Genomic DNA, 8,225 nt, shown 5'->3' on the forward strand with positions numbered 1-8,225 from the left:
AATCTTATATTAAGACTCGGACTGCAATTGTAGAATTAAAGACTGAAAAATGGAGTGGAAATATAGGGCAATATCCTTTCAAATAGATTTCCTTTCTTTAAGCTGTAATCAATATTCTCTAATAACCATTGTACGCAGCTGCCCCTGCCCTAAACTCTCCTGGGAAATTTTCTGATTCATTATGGAAAACTGCCTAAAATATCTGTACCCTCTGATAAGACTCTCCTGAACTATAATTACAAATTGTGCTTTAGAAGTTGCTTTTAGGAAAGAAGAACATCAAAATTTTATTTCCTACATATTAAGATAAAATAATATAACCTAAAGGAGATATCTATTATATTAACAATCAGAGATTGTTTTGACCTGAAAGGGATTGTAGTGACCATCTAGCTCAAAATTCCATATTTATAAATGTGGAAACAGAGGGTCAGGAGGATAAAGTGACTTGTATAAGATGATAGAGGTTCAGGGCAGGCTAAACATTCACTATATTAAGATCATGCATGTGTCCCCAGACCTAGTTCTTTTCTTAGGTCTGGTTGTATAAATGCTGGTGATAAAGAAAGTCTGATTTATATGATGCATCTTATGTGGGAAATGTCTGTGACTCTAGGTATCTGATCAACCTTGAGAAATGACAGCACTGTTAGTGTAATAACTTTTGAAGATAACCATTGCTAATTTGATGATTACCAGTTACCATTAAATGAACTTAAAAATTATTGTTTTATTTTCTAGAAAAAAAAAATTAGATGAGAAAGGTTGTTAGTGATCTTTTCTGACTCCTGAGCTAGTGTTTGTCCTATCACACCCACCTATGATTGACAAAGAAATGCAAGTTTTATTTTGTTCTTGGTCAGTTCTTGGTCATTATAATGTTTCCTTCTCAAACTACATTTGTTAAATTTTACACTTTATAATTCACAATCATATTTTTATTAGGCTCTCTACACTGTCTGTTATTAAATCGTCATGTTTTCAGATGCTTAGGGCTTTGGAATGTCCTATTACACTGGATAACAAGGCCAAAATACAAAGAAGTACTGTGGGCTAATGGAGTCATGGAGCAAAAAAGCCTGAGGTAAGGAGCAATGCAGAAGCAAAGTAAAATAGAAAAGTACTCCAAGCAAAAAACAACTTATCAGGCTTAAGCCTAAAAGAGAATAATGTGGGTTCCTATTTGACAGCGAGAGGCAATGCTTAATGGAAAACATTAAAAGGAAATGGTTTACGGTACTTCGCTTGAGTCTTTACACATAAAAGATGTCACTTGTGTTCAGACAAGTGGAGAAGCCCACGAAGTGGGGAGAAGAGCAGAAAGTCATTCTGAAATAGGGAAGAATAAAATGCCTGGAGGAACATTTTATACCTGCAGGAACTATATTTTAATAATTTAAATCATTTTTCAAGACCCTATTAAGTTAAATTATTTTTGGCATTCAGAGAAGAAAGATAGATATGAAATCTGGAAAAACTGAAGAGGGAAAAAAGATTAAAGAAATGGAAGCTCTTTAACTTCCCTCTTCTATCATCAAAACCTTTCAAATAAAGTTTTCTTCTTGTTTTAAATAGGACATTGAAGACCCACTTTCTGTATATAGATTGTAAAGCCATACATTTATTACACCAGTGTGAGATTCATCAGAATTTCATTATGCCTCTACATATATACAGAGCTGGTGATCTCTAGTTGTTTTAATGCTATGTTTCTGTATAAAGAGTTGACATTTGGCATAATCATTATAATATTTATTTTCTGACTGGTGTCACTATACCATAGCTGCTCATCAATTATAGAAATTAAAGAGATTTTTTCTTAGGTAGCTGGACATCAAACATTAATAGCTTGTAAAGTAGTTACTCCTCGGCTTCCCAGAGATTTCTGACACCATTACCTGTCAGAGTTTCCACTCTTTGCTTCTGTTGAAAACTGAAACTGAAACTACTGCTTCCTGGAGCACCAATCATCATGGTCCTGGGCTCTCAGATTGTACCTTTTGCCCCAGGTCCCAAGAATAATTCCTTAGTGGCAGATGAGGCAGCACCTCACAATGACAGCACCCTCTTAAACATATTGTTTCACCTGGTCCTTAAAGAGAAGGGGGTAGGAATGTTTAATTTTGAGATGTGGTATAACCAGTGCATGGTCAAATATCAAATGCCAAGTAGGCAGCAGGCTAGAAGATTCTTTTCCAATGAGTGTCCTCTTTGGAATAATCTTTAGAATCTCCGTACCTTTGTCAAAATACACTTCTGTTGCTTGAGAGATTCCTCTAAAAAAAATCTACTAGTTCCAGTGGATACAAAGATAAAGTTTAGTTTCTTAGATTAATCAGAAATGGTTCAGAAGATATGACAGGTACACTTTGATGAAAGAGAAGCTTGAAAAATAAATCTACTAATTGGAGAAAATACTTAGATGAGGAAAAAAAATATCTGAGCAGTCACAGAACAGCATGAATTCAACAAATTCTAATAGCAAAATGGTTGGCACTGAAAAAGGCGTTGAGCAAGGACCAATATTAAAATTTTCCAATGTTCAGTTCAAATCCCTGAGACTATGTTCCAATAGGTAGCAACCTTGATATCTGGTCCCCTCCACTTTCTCCAAATGAGTGACCAATAGATACTGGAAGCTCCAAGGTTCAGGCAGGTATTAAGGGAGTGTTATCTACCCAGAGATCATACTATGTAATTAACAAATGTCAAAATACTCCAGAAGAAACATCCTTCAGGAATGCTGCAGTGGTGAATACTATTGGTTGCCTACCTGTAAGGCTATCCTTCATGCTCCTCCATCCTTGCAGACAGAAGCCTGATTTTGTTCAGGGTTCTGTGTTTCTGAGATAGATAAGGTCATGTGTTTTTGAGGAAGAAAAAGCCAATCATGGTGGTCTCATCACTTTTGCCATTATACTCGATTGGCTCAGACAGAGCAAGTATTTCAATTCTGGCCAACGGGATGTGACAGGAAGTCTGGCTGGTAGCACCTAGTAAAGTTTCTCAACTCTTATAAAGGAACACAATACTAGAACCACCAGTTTTTCTGGATGTCTGGAACTAAGAATCTTCTTGAGGCCATGAGTGTAGCCAGTCTAAAAAGACAATTCAGTAGGATGAGAATGGCAGTGCAAAAAGATTGAAAGAAGCTGTATTCTTGATGTTTAGCCTCTCAATCAACCTAGTAGTTGCTCTATATTTTGGATTTATGAGATAAATATCTCTCCTTTTAAAGATAGCTGTGTTGAGTTTTTGTTATTTGTAGCCGAGCACATCTTAATTTTATGTAGTAGCCAATTTATAGTACTGGTATAGAATTGCAACTCCATACCTTCTTTAGATTGGAATAATTGAAGTGGATGGAAGATAACTAAATTCATGAGTATAAAATATGAATCAGCAGTAAGTAAAATCTACAGCTGCTTTATGAAGCAGAACCTAAAACAGTATGTGAACCTACTGCCTGTTAGGAGCAAGGGCTCAGTCAAAATGAATTCACCTTTGAAGGAGACAACAAACATTAAATACACTGACAAAACTAATACGTGGGAGACATGTTTCCAACTCAAAGAGCAAAGCATACTGCACCTTGCTTAAAAAGAGTCCACATTCATGAGGCAAATGGAAAGTCAGTATGATTATAAGAGGATGTGGAGGAATTTCTAGTCTACTAAGTATCAAGTATCAAGATTTTCAATTTCATTTCCTACCATTGCCAGTGACATAGAAATGTTCACATTTTCTAATGAAGTCTTGGGCTTTTCCTTTTATTTTTAAAATCAAATGTATTCCTACTTACATGCATTACTTCATAATGCTTTCCTATTATAATTTAAGGATAATTTCATGTTCAAGTTTTCTCTGCCTAGAACTTCTTCAAGTCATCTTTAGGTCTTGCTCAAATGCCATGTCCTCTATGAAATCTTCCCTAACATCCTGAAGTCAGGAATATTCTCTCCTTCTTTTTGTCCTTGTTGTAATGTGTCTACACTAAGGTATAGCTCTTTTCAGAGTATCTCTTGCAATGATTTTGGCTATAAATGTGACTGTCAGCTCGCTGAGGTCACAAATCATACATCTTTAAATTCGCACCTTGTCATTTGGGATTGGTTTTGGAGGAAGAGAAGAGTTTACTAGACACGTGGACCAACTGGTCTCTGTGTCACTGAGTGGAAGCTCTTCCCTGTTCAGGCCAGAAAGGCCAGAAAACAATGAAAAGACACCTTAGTAAAGTGTGGCTATAAGGAGCAAACTTAGAAGCTTCTGACTGAAACTTTTCTTTAAACTTTAATATGAAAGATTCTGCAAAGAATCCTGCTACACACAATGCATCATATTGTCTTTTAAATAGAAGCAGTGGTAGGATAGATGCACCTGTGTGTGAGCCTGTCCCTCTCCATATGGTTTAATTAGAGCCCATTCTTCATCCCTGATCTTTTAAAAGTATGAATCAGATCTTATACTTCCCATAAGAAAAATCCTCACTATAATATTATTAGAAAAACAAAACAAACACAAACAAAAAACCCCTCCTTCCTTCCACAGCCTAAGTGATTCCTGTCAATCTGGCTGCTGCTGCAGCAGCTTCATTACCTCAGCCTCTTACCTCACACTGCATTCATCAGGGGCCAAAATTCAGCATTTTTGCAGTTTCTCATTAAGCTCATGCCAGCCTCATGGGTTTAGTTTTTAGAGTTTCCTCTGCCTGGAGTCTTCTTACACCAGCCATTTGTACAGCTGGCTCATTTTCTCACTCACATCTCAGCTTAAACACATCCTTGACGTGGTCTTACCAAATCATCGTGACTAATATAGCACCTAGGATTTTATTTTACTAAAATTATTTTAATTATTAATTTATTTTTATGCTTGCTGTGGATTTCCCTGATTAAAATTAAACTTCTTGAGGGCAAGACAGACTTTGTCTTTCCTGTTTACTGCTATATCCCTAGCACTGAACATAAAACACAGTTGGAGATCAATACATATTTGTTGAAAAATGAAAGCATGAATGAATGGACAATATCCTCAAAAAGATTTCTGGAAAACGGCTAGGAGAAATGGACCTCAGCATTCCAGTGAAAGTGCAGGGCAGAGCACGTACGAGACAACTGTGATGTGCTGGCCTTTCCAAACAACCTCCTGAATTAGGAAAATGCTAATTGAGGGTAGCCTAGATACAAAGGGTAAATATGGTAAGTAGATTTTTCCTTTTGGTTTTAGAGAGAATCAAGTGCACTCTTTAAAAATATTATTTATTTAATCTGGCATCTTATTATAAGCTATCTGAGGGTAAGACCATGAAAATTCTCTAAAAACAAAAAACTCCTGCTTTTGTTTTTTATCTGCAATAATTATCTATAAGGTAAACTATATGCTTGCTTTGTCTTAAAAGACTTCCTTTTGGCTTTTAAGTTGGAAATAATGTAGGTAGAACAAAAACTTAAGAAATAAAAAATGTTAGAATTTTCAATGCTTTCATAGAGATGGCAGCCACATTTAACATGGAATAATAGTCCTTTATTCTTAAAAATAAAGCAGATATTTTATAATCATCAGTTTTATTTATTTCTGAGCTGCTAGGTTTTGTTTTTCCCCATATTTTTTGTTCTTTCAGCTGTTGTCACAAATCTCCTTCATCTAATGAGTTCCCAAATAAACCTGATTTGAGCAGCAACCAGCTTTTTAAATTATGTTTTTATGGGAAGGAAGATGCTCTGGCAGGAAGTTATGAACGTGAGGAGTCGAAGGTTTGGCTCACCAAGCCCTCCAGTTCTTAAAGCAGCTGCATGGGGCTCATGAAGACATGCTGCTTGTAACAGGTAAAGCAGATCTTGGTTTTACTGAAAAACGTGATAGGCCCACATCAAAGCAAAAGGTTAAAAAAGTAAAATAAAAACATAGTTTTCATCTTGTTAAATTCAAAACTACTCCCCTTTCCCTCTTTAAATATGTTGACTCAGATGACAAGAACATAACTGGGTTTCTGAATTATTTGAATACTTAAAGCTATCGTTACTATGTTTTACTTAAATCCAGATTTATCTACGTATTTATTTGGTTTTTCACATAAAACAACTGGACTTTATTTTTTCAGTTATGAAAATTTTCAAACACAAAGGTTAAGAGACTCGTGTAATGAACCACCAAAATCAATATACCTTTTTTTTTTTTAACCTATGTATTTAAAAGCTGATTTTTTTCTTAGAAAAAGGAGGCTAGCCATCATTTTAGGTAAGTCAAATTACAGCACAATTTGTGGGAGCAGTCAAGAGACTGCTTGAAGTCACAGTTCCCATACCTAGGCAAATATATAAGCTCAAGGGGACAAAAGTGAGATGCTAAAGAACTAAATATCTAATTGCCTGGCCACTGGAAGCAAGCAATTTATTGATTTATTTTTCAAGAATCATTTGGATCTACCAAGTGCCTATTTTAACATCATGTTGCTTAAGGACAAAGAATGAAGGTCTATGGTCATATAAACATTTCTGGGTGAGGGGTAGAGGTGCTAAAGTGGCCACTTTGAGCAGACATTGGCAATCCCATCAGTGACACTTGACTATTGCAACTCATGAATGTAGCATAAAATACAATTCACTTGGAAAAGATAGGAAAATAAATTACTTGTAAATTAAACAAACTTTAGAGGGTTCCAACGTTCCTGAGGTGGATAAAGATGGGGGGAAAAGGAGTTAAAGGAAAAATATGGGGTTGCCAAACTTTTGTTTCCTTAACTCTGAAAAATGATTTAAAGATAGAATTTGATTGAATTTATTTCATTACAACCAGAATGTATTGGGAGGAATAAAAAACTGTTGATGAAAATACTATGGAAGTTTTCAATGCAATAAAGATCAAATATCAAGTAGACATTTGACATAGATTTATGTCTTAGGAAATAAAGAAGGAAATACATATAAAGTCTCTGCCCTTCCTAACTTTACGTTGGCTTATGCTTTCTAATTTTCTTAGAGCTGTCAGTGGAACCATTTTTGAGAACAGAGTCGCTCCCTTTCTTAATGATTTATATTAACAAGTAAGGTGGCAGTGAAGGCTTTAATGAGAGCTACTTATTTATGTCTGCTAGACACACAGGAGAATTTGGGCAGCAGGGCTGTCTACTCATGCATCAGAATTTGGAGTGTGTTGATCAGACTGGGGAAATTTCGCACGACTTTGGGAAAACTGAAGTAGAAGTAGAAAAGAAGAAACGCAAATACCAAAATGCTTTAAAAATATTATTATAGTAGGAGTTCTCGGGTCACCTAGTGGTTAGGATTCCAGGCTTTGACTCCTGAGGCCTGGGTTCAATCACTGGTCAGGGAACTGAGATCCTGCAAGCCATGCAGTATGGCCAAAAAATAAATAAATACATAAATAAAATAAGCATTACAATATTATTATGGTAAAGATGAAACAAACGATGAAGAAAGTTTGAAGAGGCACACATATACAGTCTTCTGAAAATAGCACCATTCAGTTCCAAAGAGTCTTAGGATGGCCAAGACATCAGGAAATAAAAAGAAAAGCCCAAGTATTTCACTACTTAGTTTCCATCAGCATTTCTGGGGCCCTGGACATGGGTGATGATATTTGGTGCTGAAAATGTTCTCAGCAGATACTGTGTTAGAAGCAATCTCTCTTTAAATGAAATGTAAAATTTTCAAACTTGACAAAATGAATCAAGTCCTGTCAAATCTCTATTTATATTGATATCAATGTGTATTTACAAACATATATTCGATGAAAAGCAATTCATGGACACTGTTTGGCAAATTTAAAAAAAAGTTATCCTCTATTATGTGATTATCATATGATTCCCACCAATTTAAATACTAGCAACCTGATAAAATTTGTTGCCAGTAATCTGTTTTAACTTTTATATCTGGTCCCAGGGATTGGTGCTTAATACATGTCTATTCATGACTAAATAGAAAAAAAAAAGAATGAGTGTGTAAGTGAATAGCCAAGTAAATACTAAACCCTTCATTTTTTGCCATAGAAACAGTATTATTTTAGTTTCAAATATTCTCTAAAAATTGTCTAACAAAGCCTAGTAATTTGTTTAGCCAGATCTCAATATATTTTCATTAAGTCAAGATTCAGTTTTCTAGTTGCTGCTGTTGTTGTTATTTTGGAACAAATATTCTATGCCTGCAGTCTGCAAGCCCAAGGTTTATTCTTACTCTTTGTCTCTCTTTCTAAGTGACAATTGGTTA

At 35.3% G+C, this 8,225-nt stretch overlaps 1 non-coding gene across 1 annotated transcript; it reads left to right on the plus strand.

The window, feature by feature from the left end:
* The first annotated feature begins 432 nt into the window (after positions 1-432).
* On the plus strand, positions 433-565 carry LOC115802207 (small nucleolar RNA SNORA72). The gene has a single exon (XR_004022605.1). It is a non-coding gene; the product is annotated as a small nucleolar RNA SNORA72 (small nucleolar RNA).
* Positions 566-8,225: the final 7,660 nt, after the last annotated feature.

Source organism: Delphinapterus leucas, chromosome 8, assembly GCF_059928025.1.
Source record: "Delphinapterus leucas isolate spDelLeu-1000000601 "Yukka" chromosome 8, BTC_Dleu_Yukka2, whole genome shotgun sequence".
NCBI classification, from domain to species: domain Eukaryota; kingdom Metazoa; phylum Chordata; class Mammalia; order Artiodactyla; family Monodontidae; genus Delphinapterus; species Delphinapterus leucas.